The following is a 21,593-nucleotide window of genomic DNA, read 5'->3' on the forward strand; positions in this document are numbered from 1 at the left end:
TTCAGGATCTCTGGTCTTTCTGGTCGCCCTTTGGGCTTGTTTGTTACTTTCAAAATGATGTATATTCAAAGCGAAAGATACCCAGAAAGGGCTGAATCGTTTTCAAATTAATGAACACAAGCGTAAGATCTGGCAACATGACAGATCGATGAAATCAGGATGAATGAACAAACGAAGGTCAAATGAACACAATATCGGTATTGACGGATGAAAAACAATGAAGTTGATGATTACGATGAGGAATAGATGGACAATGCATAATTTAGTACAAGCTAGATTACAATCGCTGATCCAAGCGATAACACATCTTTCTTTTGTAGCAATGGCTTCATCTCAGGTAGACTTTAAGATGCATTAGTTTGGGTCAGTCATTCTTTGGATATAGGATATATTTTCTTTTACAACAGCATGCTTCACGCAATATCACCGAACCTGACTCATCGATCCCGTTCGCGACCATTGTTGGTTGCTGGATTCACTTAAGTGAGTTTAGTTTTACGCCGCGCTCAGCAATATTCAGCGGCGGCCTGTAATTAATCCAGTCTAGACCAGACAATCCAGTGATCAACATCATGAGCGTCTATATACGCAAATGGGATACGCTGGGATACTGAGGGCAACGATACGCATCATGATACGAAAAAAGTATCGATATATTTATTGACCGATAATGTATCAGGATTATCGATACTACAATATATAGTCACACCTCTACCATCTATATAATCGACCAATACATATATGAGTGAGTGAGTTTAGTTTTACGCCGCACTCAGCAATAGTCCAGCTATATGGCGGCGGTCTGTAAATAATCGAGTCTGGAACAGACAATCCAGTGATCAGCAACATGAGCATCGATTTGCGCAATTGGGAACCGATGACATGTGTCAACCAAGTCAGCGAGCCTGACCACCCGATCCCGTTAGTCGCCTCTTACGACAAGCTGAGTCGCCCTTTATGGCAAGCATGGGTTGCTGAAGGCCCATTCTACCCCGGGGCCTTCACGGGTCCAATACATAAATGAACAACGATACTGGAATATACTGATGAAATGAAACAGAACGTGGGCAGATGTTTAAAGGAATGTATTCAAAGACCACAACTGAAAAGATGGATATATTAAAATAGACAAACAGCGGAGAGGGATTGACAGATGAAACAAGACTAGAGAATGAATGAATGCTCTGCAGACAAAATGGGTTAATAGACCATCAAGGATCGTGAAGATAAATGTGGGAGACTTTGAAAATAGCATTGCCTTTCAAAGAAAGATTTCACATTGACTGGTATAGTAAGAAAAGGGCTCGGTTGTTAATTCCGAACTGAAATTACACCATATCACCAAGGACATTCATATTGCTAAAACCACTACAATAGCATCTTAATATGGAAGGCTGCGTTCAATAAGAACTCATTTGGAAACACCGTGGAAATTTAAAAGGGATGGTTAAGAATGGTATGTTCCTGGCAACTGCTATTCTAAGCTTTCAATTACACAAGCAGCAGTCGAGCCGACACAGGAAGCACCACAAGAATGGTGCTCTCTTATGGCCGTATCATTAATGACCACTCCTGGACGTAACTCATGTCGGGAATGAATGAATGAATGGAACCGACGAACAAAGACTTATAGACATCACCAAATAAGGAAATAGGTTAGTGGGCGCTGTGTTTCCGCTTTATGGAACAGGAAGTGCACGACGTTTCAAGATCTTAACGAAATCCTAATCTTAGAATACATGCAATTACAAAAGTTTGGACATGAAAAGTGTTGGAAGCGCATATGTCAAAGAAGGCTTGGTGATGTTTAATGGACTGAAGATTCTGATCTTTTACCATTATGTGATTGATGCTGTTTCGAAATCCCATCAAACTGTAGGTAGACATACCACGTCCAACATTCCTGAAGTACATTAAACACTTATAATTAGGTTCAGCTTTCAAAGAAACTTTTTGGAATAAAGCTGAAAACTTGCAAGGAATTAATTTTATGGTTGTAGGAATTACGATACTTTTAATGCATTTTAAACATTCTTTGGGAACTGTGATTTTAGATGTGGTTGGTATTTTGAATTCGAGGATGAATGGTTTGAGAAATAACTTTCGTAAGGAATTCTGGATAAATTTCTATGTGACCGTGCGTTCATACGTGCGTGCGTCTGTGTGTGTCTCTTCTCACCGCCTTTTCCACATAAATACAACACCAATGCTTACTGTCGCCCCACCGGCTATTAATTCCTTACTCCGTTGCCTCTGTGAACATCCGGGTTAGAATCTTCAGAAACCCATGCTTGTCTTAAGAGACGACTAACGGGGTAATAACAACCACAATAAGCGATGCCAAGTCTCAGTCCATATATGCACACGGCTGGTGACACATGTCATCGGTTCCCAATCAAACGAATGGTTAAGAAGTAGATCTTTAACTTCCAACCCTTACAAACAATTTTTTAATAATAATTATTTTTTTTAATGTTTTTATTCATCTTGGAAATGCGGAAAGAATCGTGTGCTTTGTTGCACTTAACCTTGGGTAGGAGAAGTACAGCTACGGAAATGTTTTGGAGTCGCGAACTTGAATTCCAGGAAAGATGCAAGAAACGTTTATTCTTCTATTTCTGTCTCTGGAGGTTTAGGGTGAGCTTGACTACAAATATAGCTTACCTAGATTAGTGTGTTCAAGTGGTACACAATTCTCAGATTTCATACCCTATTTTTATTTCCTCAGCCCACATTACTCACCGAATTGGCACTTCGCAAATTCACGCGCAAAGGTCCACCATGACCTTTGACCTTGACAGTTACTAGGTGGTTTCTAAATTCCCGGTTTTGGGGAAATGCCACAAAAGTCAGGTAGCTTTGTGTTTGATAGAGGTCACCAACCTATTTCCATATAATTGGACATCTATCTCATGCAGGTCAAGCTCTCACTGCTATAGGTGGCAGTGGATGGGGTTCTAAACCGGGCGGACCATCGTTCACTGTATATATTTATTAAGGACGAAATACACGTGTCCCAAACCAGTACTGTGCGTGTCAGCATACTGAAAAACGTTAATGCACATACGGAGGAACTGTAGGTTCCTTGGGCACGAAAAAGAAGAAGAAGGAGGAGGAGGAGGAGGAGAGTGAGTGAGTGAGAGTGAATGAGTGAGTGAGTGAGTGAGTGAGTGAGTTAAGTTTTAAGCTGCTCTCAGCAATATTCCAGCTATATGGCGGCGGTCTGCAATTAATCGAGTATGAATCAGACATTCCAGTGATCAACATCATGAGCATCGAAGCCGTTGGTCACCTCTTACCACAAGCATGGGCTACTGCAGATACATTTTAACCCGGACCTTCAGGGATGGAGAAGAAGAAGGAGGAAGAGGAGGAGGAAGGAGGATGGGGGCTGGGAGACATGACCAACTATAAAGTTAAACAACAAACTGTGATATACACAATATAACAGAAACATATTAGTACTGGACACAACATGCATATTTTCCATCCATGAACATTTTCCAAATGAAATAGAAACGAATATGGTGTTGGTGGATTTAGTAGTATTGTGAGTGATGTGATGTGCATCAACTCAGCGAGCCTGACCACTCGATGCAGTTCTTACGAGACTGAGTGAGTGAGTTTGTTTTTGCACCGCTTTTTGCAGTAGTGCAGTAATATCACCGCGGGGGACGCCTGAATGGGCTTCACACATAGTACCCATGTGGGGAATCGAACCGGACTCTTCGGCGTGACGAGTAAACGTATAAACCACTAGGCTACCAACCGCGCCTCCCTTCCTACATTAAGGCAGAGTTGAAGTTCAATCGGGACCCGAACCTTTACGGGTACGGTAGCCGTGACGACTAGGTGAGAAAACTACGAACCAATCCGTAAAGACAACACAGAACTGAAATCACAACACACATGTGACACAGGGAGAAGAATTTACAAAACTCGTTTCATTCCGCTGTTAAAATTCGCAATCTAAAGTAACATCAATTTGCATATTATATTTCACTGAAGATCCCCACCCTGCTCTCGGGCCCCGCAACATGCTCGACATGCTTCTTTCTCGGACGCTCCGGGTCCTTTTACGCATGAGCTTGCACTCAGCTTCAAATAGGTCATGGCCTGACCGAATTACATTGGAGGTTGCTTAAATTAGAGCAATGTGACCTATTTCTATATCGGCCGAGGCCGATATCGGTGGTGTATTCGATTGGATGCTCCGTCCCATGGATACGTGTAGTCGAAAATATTAACGGTGATGTGCGTATCTTAAAATGCGTATTGATTACTGATGTTGATGAATACAGAGGCGATGTTTAGTACTACTTGCATTCATAAACTTTAAACATGAAAAATTCTTTGTGCTCTTCTGTCGGCGAGTGAGTGGATGCACACGTCGCACTGTCAAATGATATTTCTCGAGGCAGTTAATCTTACTGGATCATATTTCTGTGTAAAAGTATCTGCTGAAAAGGATCTGTACTTAGCATAGGGTCATGAGGCTCACCATTTTTTTTGTACCTATTTTGAAAATCCAGTTTTGGAGAGAAACTTACTGACAGGTTATTAAAGTTGAAAGCGAAGACTTCGGAAATAATTTGTTGAATTCAACTTTCCTCACAGGGTGTACAGTATCTTTAACATCCACGACAGCATAAAACAATTTTCTACCGAACATTTTAAAATTATCATAAACTTGTTGAAAGAATATAGCTTTCAGTACAAAAAAAAATGAATTGTCATATCAAAACCTAGCATTTTCAAGCTTGCAACTTTAATTGTGAATGTACGTTTCTTAATGTTTAACTTGCAAAGCTGAATTTTCATGATCTAAGCTGACATGTCCCTCTATCAAAAGTTCGGGACGATGGGGTGGTTTAGTGGTAAAAGCGTTCGCTCGTCACGCTGAAGACCCGGGTTCGATTCCCGACGTCGGAACAATGTTTGAAGCCGATTTTTGGAATATTGCTAAAAGCCGAATAATACCACACTGATTCACACCAGCCGTTCACACGTAGTGACATTTTATAAAAGGTAAAATGGTTATTTTATAACAGTACTACTGCACATGTTTTATATGTGCTTATATTTATGTAACGACAAGAAATAATGACTAATGCCATCATACACTGAGGGGAAAACATATGGAATCACATGAAAACACAAGTGTTCCGTTATTTTTTCCAAGGTCTCTTCACAAGCCTTGTATCGCACAGGAAAATAAAGGAACACTTGTGCCTTCATGTGATCTTTTATTTTCCCCTCGGTATATCCATTGCAATTGTAGCAAGGCTTCAAATTGGTTCAGCTATTGGTTACGTTGACCTGATATCTTTAGCTAAAAATAATATTTAAAAAAAGATAATAGTGAAAAAAAATGTTTTAGAATGATAGTACCACTTTCACGTGGCATTTCATGAGTGTCTGTTTACATGCACTGTTGTCGGTGTGTGGCGTGTGTGGTGTGTGCGTGGGGGTGGGTGATGCTGTTCCTGCTGTGTCAATGAGGTGATAACAGATATATACGTGACATGATAACATGTTATCACTATACATCCTTGTTGTGTTACGTGTGGGCTTTTAAACTGAATGATTCAATCGATATTGCGTGTATGAGGGATTTGTCGAATTGACAGAGAGATTAAAAGAGAGTGCGAGATTGAGAGAGAGGGAGGGAGAGAGAGTGAGTGAGAGAGAGACAGACAGAGAGAGATCGAGAGATCGCCTTGACATTTACAGACCAATTCTTAACAGTATTGTTTTCTCCACTATCTATTCACAACATTGCGGTTTCGTGGGAATTCCAAGGTTAATGTCGGATTAGTCCCCGAGCCTTGTCGCATGTTTATGACCTTAGGTAGTTTTAGGGAATATATTTTATTTTATTTCCAAGATAAAAGTTTTTAAAGCTTTTCCATGCTATGTCTTTGTTGCGGATCGTATACATTGGATTCCTGAAAATCAGCACATGGTATCTTAAAGGTACTGAGCTCCATTTAACTGAACCGTCGCAAATATATACTTACATTACTTGTACATACATGTATTGTACATATGAGCCAGAGACCTTAAATACAATATTAGATTTGCGGTAATAAGCTGTTCGGTTAACCGCGATTGTGTTCATCCAATCGAAGTAACGCCATTTTCGGCTTTCTCACCAGCGTGGCTCGTGTCCGTTAACACAAAATGGGGCGGGCATTAGCGAAATGGCCCATTGTGATAAACGGAAGCTTGGTACCACGGAATACAACAGAATCTCACCAGGGACTGCCCACTAACACAGATAGTACAGCTGGCCCAATTCTGCCAATTTTGACTGAAGCTGACCTCAGAAACCGTCTTCCTTTCTACGATGTCACGTGACATATACTCGCAGTGGGTTTGTCACGTGACATGTCTATAACATCATTGGTAGTAGTGACCAAGTTCTCTGACAGTGCCAAAGTTAAAATACTCACTATAGCTCTACACCTATGATCGGATCTCAATGACATGACCTGTATTAATACCCGATTTATAGATTCTTGGTTGATTCTACATCAGCCTTTATCGACACGCACCATGGAAAGAGGCATTCCGTTATTCATTTTATCACAATTTATTGTCAGCATTACGATTTAAAAACATCAATAGATTTCTTGCAACTGATTCTTTGTAATCCGCGGGTGAGATGAGGGGAGGGGAGGTTGAATGGGGTGAGGTGAATGATCTAAGATGGGGTCATTTTTTTAAATATATAACTCTCTCCGACTTGTTTTGTAATAATACTTTTTTTTATATCTTTTAAATAAATATTATGATATTTTACCTTTTTTTAATCGTTTGCTTATTTTCTATATTCAAATTTTGGACTAGTGAATTATTTTGTGGTCTAGTAACTTCTAGGCTTACCTAGCCGGACTGGTTATCAAAATATGGAAACTATTTCTCATTTATCTATTCCGTAAATTTCGATGATATTTTCATTGATCATCAATTCATGTGGTCGAAGTATTGTTCCCGATAGGAACTCTTTCATCACGAACACTTTATTTACACCCGAATAATGATTATGATTTACTATGAAAAACGAGCTGTTTACAGAGATTCTATAAACGAGCTTACTAGACACACTTCCTGTACACGTGCGCTGTGCAACGGCCTTGTTAGTGCGGAGTGAACGCCCTGGAAAGATAGGATTATCTCCACAGTCACGACACACAGCATTAATGAGGGTTATGTATGTAGGGTTACCTTGAGTTCCCAAGGAAGGAAGAGTGAGAGAGTGAGTTTAGTTTTACGCCGCTTTTAGCAAATATTCCAGTAATATCACGGGTGAGGACACCCTAAGCCCATGTGGGAGAATCAAACCCGGGTCTGCGGCGTCATCCTGATCAGCAAACGCTTTAACCACTAGGCTACCCAATTACCTCTCGATCAAAGAACTTCACGTACATCGTATGTAAATCTAGGGTGGTAGTCAAGCCGTCATTCCGATCCAAGGGCTTGACTCGGGTGTACTGATACCCTTCCGCTATACAGTGAGTGAGTGAGTTTAGTTTTACACCGAACCCAGCAAAATTCCAGCTATATGGCGGCCGTCTAGACATAATAGAGTCTGGACAATCCAGTGATCAACAAAAGGAGCACCAATCTGCTTAACTGGGAACCGATGACGTGTCAACCAAGTCAACGAGCTTGACCACCCGATCCTGATAGTCGCTTCTTACGACAATCTTCACTTGCCTGCACTTTAAAGCAGAATTGGCAAACATACAGTTCGTCTGAAACGTTAAACATACACCTCATCTGAGTCGGCTCATCTGAATCAGCAAACATACAGCTCAACGGAATCCGCAAACACACTGCTCACCTGAATCGGCAAACACACAGTTCACCTGAAACGGCAAACATACATCTCATCGGAATCAGAAAACACACAGCTCACCTGAATCGACAATCACACGCCTCATATGAGTGAGTGAGTGAGTGAGTGAGTGAGTGATGGATGGATCGATTGATTGATTGATTGATTGATTGGGATGTTACGCGAGTCTAGCCCTGATAACATTTTCCGCTAAAGATGTCTTGATGAAGAATATTTTTTGCAATTTTCCTCTCTGCATCATTCTGAGTGGAAACACACATTCACGATCCTTGCATGTTTAAAAGATGTACTGTTTATCAAGTGTGCTTCACAACTTTCAGTTGAAACTGGGAATGATGACTAAAGTACATTTACCAGAGACAAAAGTCATTGTGTCATAAACTGTTAACGAGTATTATTTCCTCAGCATTGAAACAAATAAGGGTAGAGTCCGTTTGGCTCAAAAACGGACCTATGACTTGCAATTAACTCGAAAACTACGTAAAATGACCAAACGAAACGCAGATCATAATCAAAACATCACGCAAACTTGCAGAATTTTTTTTCCTAAAATTTTAAAAGATCTTTAACATACTATCATTAAAATATTGACACAGTTTAGTGTTTGTTCCCAGGGAGGAATGCAGAGAAACGGACAGCCAGGTGATCGAGAAGCACGTGCAGAAGTGGCCAGAAAGTTATTTATGCATTTAGCTGTGCTGTGCAATCTCCATCCATTCTCGCAAAAGAACTATAGTGAGAAAAGTGGGATTCATGTTGTTTGTCTTAGGTGAAACTTAAAGGTGCTTTCATCTCACGTGTATATCACTGCTGGCAACATCGAACGATGTCCCTCTATCAATGACGTCATTTCTGAAACACCACAAACAACCATCATTTGCGCATGATTTTAAGTACATGTAGTCTGTAGTTCGGCCAAAATATCCTGCACGAAAACTTTGTTTATACACGTGTTATATTTTAAAATGTAGCGGAAAGAACTAAATGCGTTGGTTCATGATCCATATCAATCTACTTCAGTCCGTCTTAATTAGCACCTGTAATGTATGTGATATGAGTGAGTGAATTTGGTTTTACGCCGCATTTAGTAGTATTCAGGCAATATCACGCGAGGGACATCCTCGATACCTCCACGGTATACGTTCCGATTAATCGCCACCATATGGATGCATATACGGCCAGATATATTTGTTACCTCCCTTGGTTGCTTTTTTATCCAATCAGGTGTCTATATAGCTACGCTGGGAAGTTGAGAGAACCAATCACAACTCTGGAAGAGAAAGAAGGAGTTCATGCCTATATTTTCTTAAAGTTTCGAACCTATCAGTTTGTCTGTATGATTTCCCCCAAATTGAGTCGCACTGGGGATAAATCTTCGCAGCTGCCACCGCTTTCTTTGTTGACACCGGCAGGCTCAGTTGTAACGGCGGCTTAGGTGCATGGTTACTCTGCGAATGCGGAGCCAGCAAAGGGAGGTAATACATTTATCGGGCCGACCCGTAGATGCGTCCAGGGTATAGTGGAGACTTATCGGAACGTATACCCTGGAGATATCGAGGATGGGCGAGGGACAGAAGGTATGGTTTAACAGATTGTACCTATGTGGGGAATAAAACCCGGATCTTCGGCGAGGCAAGTGATTGCTTCAACCTAATCTTTCCCACCGTTCTGTGTGACATGAGACGGGACACACGCGCCCGGACATGAGTATACCTATCCGGGATGTGGCGGAATAACCCGAAATGGTCACGGATATGAAAAATGTAGTGGGTGGTTCTTGAACAATACCCCTTCTGCACGGATAAACAAGCATGTGGGAGCAAACGGAAGCTACGGTGCTCACAGTCTTAATGAAATGACCTGTCACCTCAATAACCTGTCACCTCAATGTTTCTGCGCTAGCAACAACACAATGATCTCGGAGTACCTTCACACCTTAGACCCAGGTTGAACCATACAATCCCCATTAGAGTAAAAGAAGCAAAGCAGTATGGCTTTAGGTTCTTTTCGTTTAATGTCATTACTGTACCAAAATGTACACTTGAACTATAGGTTGGTGGGGTAGTCCAGTGGGTAAAACTTTTGCTCGTCAGGTTCGATTCCCCACATGGGTACAACGTGTGATGCCCTTTTCTGGTGTCGTCCGCCATTGCTAAAACGACGTAAACCATACTCTCATACTGTGTCATACTTCATTCATATGCATCAAACAGTGGTATTCGTTGGTTTCACATTAATTCAAGACTCGCTGTGCGCATGCGCAGAGCGTGTAAAAATATTTACTGGCTAACATCCGCTTTGGTCGTACGTTTACCGATAGTGTAATAACACTTTACACTAACGAAAACGAAAAATCAAAACAAATACATAGTTGTATGTCGATTACAACTTATTTTTATACTTGTATGCACCAAAGACTGGGAGTAGTGAAATAAACAGCTTAATTTATGTCAATAAGTTCTTTTATAAACACATCTCACAACCAGTGTTCTTCCCGCACATCCCCTTCTCACAACTTAAAAAACACACACTTCTGATGCCGCTGCAATCAAAACAGGACATCAATAACTGAAAAGCATATGCAAATCGATATATTTAGTCAGCTATGAACATTTGTCACTCGTAAATAGTTATTATTTAATTATGTTGTTTTGAGTGTAATTACACTATATGTAAACGTACGACGAAAGCGGAAGTTAGCCAGGAGATATTTTTACACGCTCTGCGCATGCGCACAGCGGGTCAGAAATTAATGTGAAACCAACGAACATACTTATGTTTGGTCCCAGCTACTACGGAATATCGGCCGTCATATCGGCGTGAAACAACAAAACAACCAACGAACTTATTGGAAAAGCATCTTTGTTTTGTATTTTTTATGTGTATATGTTTGATTAACACCTCATTCGGTAATATTTCATCTACAAACCGTATAAATAATCGACTCTGGACAACACAATCCAGTGACTGATATCATGAGCACCAGGCCTACGCCATTGGGATACGATGACATGTGTCAACCATGTAAAGGAGCCTGATCATCACGCGTCTGATACAACGAAAGTGCCAATGCCTTAAGACTCACGTTGTGAACGTGAAACGTGATTGGCGCCATACTTATCAGTCTATGTAAACATAGTCTCAGTATTATTCGTTAAACGTCTGTACGGAGTGTAAGGAATGAAAAAATACTGAGACTAAGTTTACTTAGACAGCCATACTTATATGGTGCGGTTCACACTCAAGTGTTGCTCTCGCGCCAGGAGACTTCAAGTCACGTTCCCCACGTGATGCACGGTGACACGGACGTATTTTTATTTATGATTTAATCGGAAGAACGTGACAAGATTCCTGACAACGCCCTAAACATCTTAATGTCCATTTGTCACTTCGAAACACACAATGCATTAATCTCGGAAGCCATTTTTACGTCAGATCAATATGGATGCAATCAAACTCCATACTGGGTTGGAAACTCCATACAGCGTCGTGCTTCATTCAGGTTACACATAGCCAAATGTTGGTAAGAGTTCCACCCGTACCCCCCTACCCTAGTAAAAACTGAATTTCAAACTGACATGCATGCCTAAATATACATTCAATAAACTAGAACAGGTATTACGAACAATCAATGAACTTTTTTCAGTGTTGTAATATTACACCCGAGGAGGACTCCCTTTTACTGCGTGAAATGATAGGTGTACGGGCGGAACTTTTTCCCAAATGTTTTCCCACATATTTCCATAGCAACGTTATACTGTCATAAAAAATCCACAAATCGACAATAGTCATTAAATGTATATTATATGTTGTTTACTGGCACTGGGGAACAAAAACAAACACAGCGGGTACATAAACCCATGGGACCCGGGGGACCAGTGAACAAAGTATCTATCTTACCAAACACCTGAATGTTAAATTTGAACTGTTTGAAGCATTTGTGCTAGGTGACAATGAGGAGTGCCGGAGTTAGTCAAAATCCAAACACTACGAAAACGAATTCCCACAGTTCGGCATTTCCAGCGGGTAGCATAGAAAATGTTTCTCGCTTGTAACTGGTGCACACTGATTGGCTCAGCTAATCAGAACACAGTTATGTGTGAAGGAAGGATAACATGTATATGCATGACTAGGTTAATCAGTTACTTTCCCGGGTACAGCAACTTGAACACATAAACCATAGTTCGGCACCAAATGTCACCTGCTTGATAATATCACTGCACACATTGTATTAAGAAAAACCGCACATAATATTGTACAATATCACCAGTTCTAAGTGCTAGATGGAAGTACATGTAAAAATATTTTTAAAAATTAAAATTATGCAAAATTATCCAATCACAGATTCAGTGTGCACTTATGCCGGAATCTGATTCGGTGTAGAGTAAACAACCTTCAGGCCGTGTACCATATCCTGTTCATGACATCATTCTCCGAAAACGCGGTGGCCTTGGTTAGATTTCACCTTGACCTTGGAGCCACACATACAGGGCATGCAGACGTTTATAGGGCGTTCTCATACGTTCAAGAGCTGGTTTTATTACAGTTCTTTCAGACAGAAATCTTTTGATATTCTGGGTGACTAAATATGTTTATAGAACATGTTTTGTTGCCTTTGATTCGCTCGAGTTATATGTGTCAAACCTTTTCAATCGCGACACAGTTGTTGGCTAATGTTGAAGACGGAATGACGTTGTTGGTGAGGTTACAATGTCTCGGTATGTCTTCTGCCATCGTCCTTTCAGATCGGGGTCACTGATACTAACTGCTTACCAATTTTATTGTGAGTGTGTGAGTGAGTATTGCTTTAAGTCGCTTTCAGCAATATTACAGAAATATCGCGGCGGGGTAGATCAGAAATGTGCTTCACACATTGTACCCATGTTGTGAATCGAAACCGGACCTTAGGTGTGACTTGTGGACGCTGTAATCACTAGGCTACCCCCACCACCCCAACTTACCTGTAAATCTGGTTGCATAAATACATAATCTACAGCTATTTACAAGAAATGTTCCAGGTATATGTTTGTACATGTATATATTATGTATACGATTGTGAAAAGCTGAAAAAAGCAAATAATGTATGATGTTAGTACAAGACATTCATAGTACACCGACGGAAATAACATTCCGGGGTACATGTGTAATAAACAACAACCTGATGTAATCAAAACTGATGATTTGATGGTTGTTTAACGTCAGACTCATAATATTCCAGGTATTTGACGGCGGTCTGTAAATAATCGAGTCTGGTCCTGACAACCCAGTGATCAACAGAATGAGCATCTACGTAAATGGGGAAAATCGATGACATCTGTCAATCAAGTCAGCGAACCCTTGAATCGCCTCTTATGACAAGCATAGGTTATTGAAGATCTATTCTAGTCTGGATCTTCACGGGAGACAAACATGGGCTATAGAAGACCAATTGTAACCGGCATCTTCACCGGTCCTGATGATGATACGTGCCCTTACACACGACCGACGGGGTCTACCCGATGGTATTCATCCTGACGGCTATATAACATACGATGATGATGTTATATCGGTTATAACATATATCTCCTGGGTGCAAGTGATTACCACTTGGAACCGGAAGCATGTGACAGAGGTGTGAGAATGTCAACATGGTGAAATGTCCATATCCTGCTATGTACATTCCATCGATGTTCATGCTATTGATCACTGGATTGCCTGTTACTTACTCGATTATTTACAGATCGCCGCCATGAAGATGGAATATTGGTGAGTGCGGTGGTATAACTAAACGCACCCTTTTCTCCAAATAGTCACCAGTAACATATAATTATAATGTTAGCCGTGGCGTTTATCGGGGAATACACAGCAGTACCTTTAAACGACAGCAGCAAAATCAAGGACTATGAATGCATACTGTTTGCCTTAGATGATTACTTATACTAACCTTTCATTTTATTCATTCCCTCTCCGCAAAACGTGGTCATAAAGAATTCGTTACTCCGGACGACTAAGGCCGTCTGGATTAAAGAGATTTCGCTTTATGAGTCAACGATCCAAATTCGTTTGTGTATGCATTCTTCTTTATGTGTAGCAGAGTTACATTTATGTACTCTTTATAACGCAAGCAGTGTTTGGACATTCATTCCCGCTACTCGTTACAACGGAGAAGGTCAGTTCAGACATTTCTAATCTTTGTTTACAGATAGAAGCTTAAGGTACGTTTGTTTGTTTATTCGTGAGTGAGTGAGTATGGCTTTGCGCCGTCTTTGGCAATATTTCAGCAAATATCACGGTATGACACACATTATACCCATATGGGGAATCGAACCCAGGCCTTCAGCGTGACGAGCGATCGCTTTAACCATGAGGCTACCCTACTGTTTGTTTAGTAACACCGGCAATTCACTGTTCTATCAGTACAGGGGCGGTGGGCAAACCTAGTATATAAAGCGTCCGCTCGCCACGTGTTCGACCGGGTTCTATTCTCTCCATACATACAATGTTCAGTCAAAATGGTATCCTGGATCGAGATATTGCTAGAATATTGCTAAAAGCGGCGCAAAACTACAGCCACACACTGACTCTGTTATTTAATCGGGATTCTGGGAAATAACAACCCGTATGACTGGTTCGTATTTCCTGTCACGTGTCTGTCCACTTGGAGCGTGATGCTTGTTATTTATCCTCTTAGTTGCATTTACACATAATCACCAGGTTTATGCTGTTATCCTTATCCTGACATCCAAAACATCCAAATACGCGCATTGCATTTCGTCACGAGATTGTTCCTTGTTCTCGGACAGCTTCCCAGTGCTATGTTATTAAATGAACAATGTCTATGTTAGATTTTTGACATGGTATATTTGGGAGCAACCCCTGCAAGGAACCGTTTCTCGAACCCAGACTCTCAGGCACCTAATTGCCAGCACACAAAATCAGCCATCAAACCAACTCAGCCACTGCGATGTGAGAATGATAAACTTTACCGAGAAAGTGTAATCCCAGATATGACATATTTTACATTTGATCATCTCTTACCGACACTGTGCATTTATATGTGTTAAAAAGTGTTTTTCAGCAACTTATGCGCGTCCGAAGATGACCGAAGGTTCAGGGCTACGTTGGGGCGGTGGTGTAGCCTAGTGGTTAAACCGTTCTTTCGTCGGGCCAAATATCCGGGTTCGATTCCCCACATCGGTACAATGTGTGAAGCCCATTTTCTGTTGTCCCCCGCCGTGATATTGCTAGAATATTGCTAAAAGCGGCGTAAAACTAAACTCACTCACTCATTGTCACGTGCCATCGTATCCCAATCGTATATATAGATGCCTATCATATGTAATATTGATCAAAGCGGCGTTGAACCCATCTCCACCACTCACCCTAAATCTGTCACGTCCTCTGATGCTCTGATGTAAATAGGTTTCAGTTCTTTTTCTCATCATCATAATAATCAATGTTATTTCGACCGTTCCTACAAACGTCATATAGTCTGCCATAAAGACACTGAAGCAAATAGACCCGTAGTGGCTCGGGGTAGAATAGGCTTTCAGCAACCCATGTTTGCCATAAAAGGCGACTATGCTTGTCGTAAGAGGCTACTGAAGGGATCGGGTGGTCTGGCTCGCTGACTTGTTTGACTCTTGTCATCGGTTCCCAACTGCGCAGATCGATGCTCATGTTGTTGATCACTGGATTGTCTGGTCCAGACTCGATTATTTATAGAACGCCGCCATATAACTGGAATACTGGTGATTGCGGCGTAAAACTAAACTTACTCACTAACTCACTCACTGAAGCAAATATACACCTAACAAACCCAATGCAAGTCTAGAAAAAGGCAGTTTCTGAAAAAAATAAACAAAATCGCTGAGCTAATATTTATGAATGTAATTTTGTAAATATGTTCCTGTCATTCATCTTTTTTTCCCAACCACAGATCACCGCAGCTAGATATAACTGTGGTCACGTGACATATAGCGACACTTCCTGTTTCTAGTTACGACAGACGCATGTAGACATTCTACATCCGGTGACGGCAAGTGCGCATATGTCAGCTCTTCCTTGTATGGTGGCAAATTGACACATGAAAGCTTTCTTTGCAAATGTGAAAACTGATAATCCTCGTCTTTACGGTAGCGGACACTACTCCCCTTTTCAGAACACGATAATATGGTCTTCCTGTTTTGCCGTGTGTCTTCTAGGAGGCACAGCAATGAATTTATTAAATAATATTCACAAGGGATCGTGAATCTACTCAAGTTTAAACTTCCGTGTCTGTATTTGCGCTGTTGGCAATTCTAGGAATCAAACCACATCCTCTTCCGCAATCGGAAACAATTCATCGTCCTTGTGTGTGTGGTGTTGCTGCTTCTGCTACTGTCACGTCTACTACTACCCTCATTAACACAGCTAGCTACTACTGAAACTACCACCACTAACACTACTACTACCCTCATTAACACAGCTAGCTACTACTGAAACTACCACCACTAACACTACTACGACCCTCATTAACACAGCTAGCTACTACTGAAACTACCACCACTAACACTACTACTACCCTCATTAACACAGCTAGCTACTACTGAAACTACCACCACTAACACTAATACTACCCTCGTTAACACAGCTAGCTACTACTGAAACTAAAACCACTAATACTACTACTACCCTCATTAACACAGCTAGCTACTACTCAAACTACCACCACTAACACTAATACTACCCTCATTAACACAGCTAGCTACTACTGAAACTAAAACCACTAACACTACTACTACCCTCATTAACACAGCTAGCTACTACTGAAACTACCACCACTAGCACTACTACTACCCTCATTAACACAGCTAGCTACTACTGAAACTACCACCACAAACACTAATACTACCCTCATTAACACAGCTAGCTACTACTGAAACTATCACCACTAACACTAATACTACCCTCATTAACACAACTAGCTACTACTCAAACTAACACCACTAACACTACTACTACCCTCATTAACACAGCTAGCTACTACTGAAACTACCACCACTAACACTACTACAACCCTCATTAACACAGCTAGCTACTACTCAAACTAACACCACTAACACTACTACTACCCTCATTAACACAGCTAGCTACTACTCAAACTAACACCACTAACACTAATACTACCCTCATTAACACAACTAGCTACTACTGAAACTACCACCACTAACACTACTACTACCCTCATTAACACAGCTAGCTACTACTGAAACTACCACCACTAACACTAATACTACCCTCATTAACACAGCTAGCTACTACTGAAACTACCACCACTAACACTACTACGACCCTCATTAACACAGCTAGCTACTACTGAAACTACCACCACTAACACTAATACTACCCTCATTAACACAGCTAGCTACTACTCAAACTAACACCACTAACACTACTACTACCCTAATTAACACAGCTAGCTACTACTCAAACTAACACCACTAACACTACTACTACCCTCATTAACACAGCTAGCTACTACTCAAACTAACACCACTAACACTACTACTACCCTCATTAACACAGCTAGCTACTACTCAAACTACCACCACTAACACTAATACTACCCTCATTAACACAGCTAGCTACTACTGAAAGTACCACCACTAACACTACTACTACCCTCGTTAACACAGCTAGCTACTACTGAAACTACCACCACAAACACTAATACTACCCTCATTAACACAGCTAGCTACTACTGAAACTATCACCACTAACACTACTACTACCCTCGTTAACACAGCTAGCTACTACTCAAACTACCACCACTAACACTACTACTACCCTCATTAACACAGCTAGCTACTACTCAAACTAACACCACTAGCACTACTACTACCCACGTTAACACAGCTAGCTACTACTGAAACTAACACCACTAACACTACTACTACCCTCATTAACACAGCTAGCTACTACTGAAACTAACACCACTAACACTAATACTACCCTCATTAACACAGCTAGCTACTACTCAAACTAAAACCACTAACACTACTACTACCCTCATTAACACAGCTAGCTACTACTCAAACTACCACCACTAACACTAATACTACCCTCGTTGACACAGCTAGCTACTACTGAAACTAAAACCACATATACTACTACTACCCTCATTAACACAGCTAGCTACTACTCAAACTACCACCACTAACACTAATACTACCCTCGTTAACACAGCTAGCTACTACTGAAACTAAAACCACTAATACTACTACTACCCTCATTAACACAGCTAGCTACTACTCAAACTAACACCACTAACACTACTACTACCCTCATTAACACAGCTAGCTACTACTCAAACTACCACCACTACTACTAATAATAATAATTATACCACCACCACCATCATTACTACCACTACCACTACTGCCACTACCACTACTGCCACTACTACTACTGCTACTACTACTACTACCACTACCACTACTGCTACTACTACTACTACCACTACCACTACTGCCACTACCACTACTACCACTACCACTACTGCTACTACCACTACTACCACTACCACTACTGCTACTACTACTACTACCACTACCACTACTGCCACTACCACTACTACCACTACCACTACTGCCACTACCACTACTGCCACTACCACTACTGCCACTACCACTACTGCCACTACCACTACTGCCACTACCACTACTGCCACTACCACTACTGCCACTACCACTACTGCTACTACTACTACTACCACTACCACTACTGCCACTACCACTACTACCACTACCACTACTGCCACTACCACTACTGCCACTACCACTACTGCCACTACCACTACTGCTACTACTACTACTACCACCATCATCATTACTACCACTACTACAACTGCTACTACCACTACTGCCACTACCACTACTGCTTCTACTACTACTGCTGCTACTGGGATGGTAGGGTAGCCTTGTGATTAAAGCGTTCGCCCGTGACGCCGAGGTCACGGGTTCCGGTGCCCACCAGCAGGATGTTGCTGGAATATTGCTAAAGCGGCTTAAAACCATTTCTCACTCACTACCACTACACCTTCTGCTACTGCTGCTGCTGCTACTGCTGCTGCTGCTACTGCTGCTGCTGCTGCAAACGTTTCATTCACGGCTCTGTATTTCTGTCTTCTACATTCAGTTCGCCACGGAAGACCTAATAATACTACTCCAACTAATCAAATCCAGTACTGTTGTAACTGACACTGCGGCTATCAGAGTTCATGAATACAAGTACAGCTGTTGATACTACTACAGCATACAAGGCCCACTACTCTGACTGTTGGAAGACAATCTAAATGAAAAATGATTCAATTCGTTATTGTGTCTCTTCGAAGAAGACTTGAAAGCTTCCGATATCATGCAGATGTTAAGTAAATTCGATTCGTGATTAGGAGACGAGTCTTCCTTCTTTCTACATTTCTGTACATTTCTAAATACTATAACGAGAATATACCTTGAAACGTTGCCTGCTGCAGTCTATAAACATACCAATATCGTGTGTCATTACCTGTGGGATATTTATTCGCTGTGACAGTTCCATTCCACTTTTAGTCCGACTCCAGTTCACTAACGCCACACGTTGCCAGATGCAGCACTGGCGGTCCAGCTAACAGTCACGTTCTTGGCAACGTGATCGTCACCTCCCGACGACAGTCACAGTAATTGCTGTGATTTGATGTTGTTCATTTCAGATGCCAAGACCTTTGAATGTTTATTGATAGAATGGGAAATTATAACGACGACACATGACACTCTGATTGGTGCTCATCCAAGAAATTAATGTTTATCGTTTTGCTCTACAGGTTCAATAATAAATGTGTTTTAAAATATTCTGTAATTATGTATACATACATACGTATAAATAATTGGCTAAGCCCCAATCCCTCATGTGGACATACAAACTTAGACGCACTATCACACTCGCAAACACAAGCACACACACACACACACACACACACACACACACACACACACACACACACACACACACACACACACACACACACACACACACACATATACATACATACATACATACATACATACATACATACATACATACATACATACATACATACATACATACATACAAGTGTGCCTTGATATTAACCATCAACATATGACAAGCACTGAAAGCGTGATTTAATGTAATTCAAGGGTAATGTTGGTAACTAAATGCCTGTAGAGAGAAATTTACACAGTATTCGTCACGTAAAATTATTCACAGTGTCATAACCCAATATGCTCTAAAAAACAAATGATATAGATTCTGTAGATGCGCATCATCGGTTTAGGCGGAACAAAAATTGGACATGTCGCTGTGGCCTACTGCTGACCTTGACCTTATCGATGTCACGCTGACCTGACTTTCAGATTGCCAGGTGGCAAAATGGGGAACGGTAATAGCAGGTTAATGACAGGGGTATATCGTACAGGCGTGTATATCACTCAATAACATTTTTTAGGATTATATTCTAAGCGCTTACCTGGACATATTTTAATTTAAGCGACAAAACTAGTTCCTTAGAGTGCGTTTAGTTTTGAAACATAGGGATGAGGGTCAAAAACATAGTTACAGAGTTGTATTTGTTTATATGTTTATATAATATGACAAGTAAATAAAAAGAGAAAGGTGTCTAGGTAGATTATATATCTTAACATTACAGCTGAGAACACGTGACCGTTTGTATTATTTTATTTTCTTGTTTTTAAAAGAAAGAAAGAAAGGATTATTGGCTCAAAATGTAATGAAAATTCAAAGGAACGGATAAAATGCTGGATTACACTGTAGCCATATAGACTCTTAGTCATGACGGGCGTTTAGCGGTCATAGATATATTTAGCGTGTGGAGATAAACCCGTTTCACCAAAAGGCCGCATTAATTTTCTACACGCTTTTCCTGATTGTGAGTTGAAATGTAACATGACTTACCTTCCGCATTGTGGCGCGTTGTGTAATGAGTGGGCGGGGATTTACACTGTTTTCTTTCTCATATTTCAAAAATATCACGACAGCAGAAATCATCAAGGTAAACTATTCACTATACTCTTGATAGGAATCGAACCCCTGGCCCTCTCCTTTTTAAACAAACGTGCACGTGGAGCGGTGGGGTAGCCTAGTGGTTAAAGCGTCCGCTTGAAGACCCGGGTTCGATTTCTCACATGGGTCTAAGGCGTGAAAACATTGTTGTGTCCCCCTCCGTGATATTGCAGGTATATTTTTAAAAACAATTCCCATTCACTCACTTTAATCAAACGCTCTAACCACTAGCTATACGTCCACCCATTAAACAGTGGTAATAGTTGTAAACGGATATTAGAGGTGTTTAAAAATAAGTCGACCGGTACATATTTTGTGAGTGAATAATAAATCAACCTTATTTATGATAATGTGATCACCATAAAACAAAAGAATCAGTTTTCCATCAGTATCCTGAGGAGTAGATGGAGACAATGGCAGTACCCAATAGTTGTTTAACCTGAAGACTGTAGTTCTTTTCTGAGAGTTTCATTTGGGGCATTAACAAATTTTATATTTACTATTTCATCTGATTCAGATTTGCTTCAGTGTGGGCTTTTAGCAGTGAGTGAGTGAGTGAGTGAGTGAGTGAGTGAGTGAGTGAGTGAGTGAGTGAGTGAGTGAGTGAGTGAGTGAGTGAGGCTTTACGCCGCTTTTAGCAATATTCCAGCGATATCACAGCGGGGGACAC

The 21,593-nt window shown here is 41.0% G+C and overlaps 1 protein-coding gene and 1 long non-coding RNA gene across 2 annotated transcripts in view; one reads left to right on the forward strand and one right to left on the reverse strand.

Annotated features, from left to right (window-relative positions):
• LOC137267557 (COP9 signalosome complex subunit 7b-like) overlaps positions 1-21,593 on the reverse strand; it is a 519,024-nt gene that overhangs the window by 175,689 nt on the left and 321,742 nt on the right. The window lies entirely within an intron of this gene.
• LOC137267559 (uncharacterized) overlaps positions 14,964-21,593 on the forward strand; it is a 192,136-nt gene continuing 185,506 nt past the window's right edge. Inside the window, exon 1 of the long non-coding RNA XR_010955009.1 lies at positions 14,964-14,996. This is a non-coding gene — a long non-coding RNA (uncharacterized lncRNA). The remainder of the gene's footprint in view (positions 14,997-21,593) is intronic.

The sequence above is a fragment of the Haliotis asinina genome, chromosome 16, assembly GCF_037392515.1.
Source record: "Haliotis asinina isolate JCU_RB_2024 chromosome 16, JCU_Hal_asi_v2, whole genome shotgun sequence".
NCBI lineage: Eukaryota > Metazoa > Mollusca > Gastropoda > Lepetellida > Haliotidae > Haliotis > Haliotis asinina.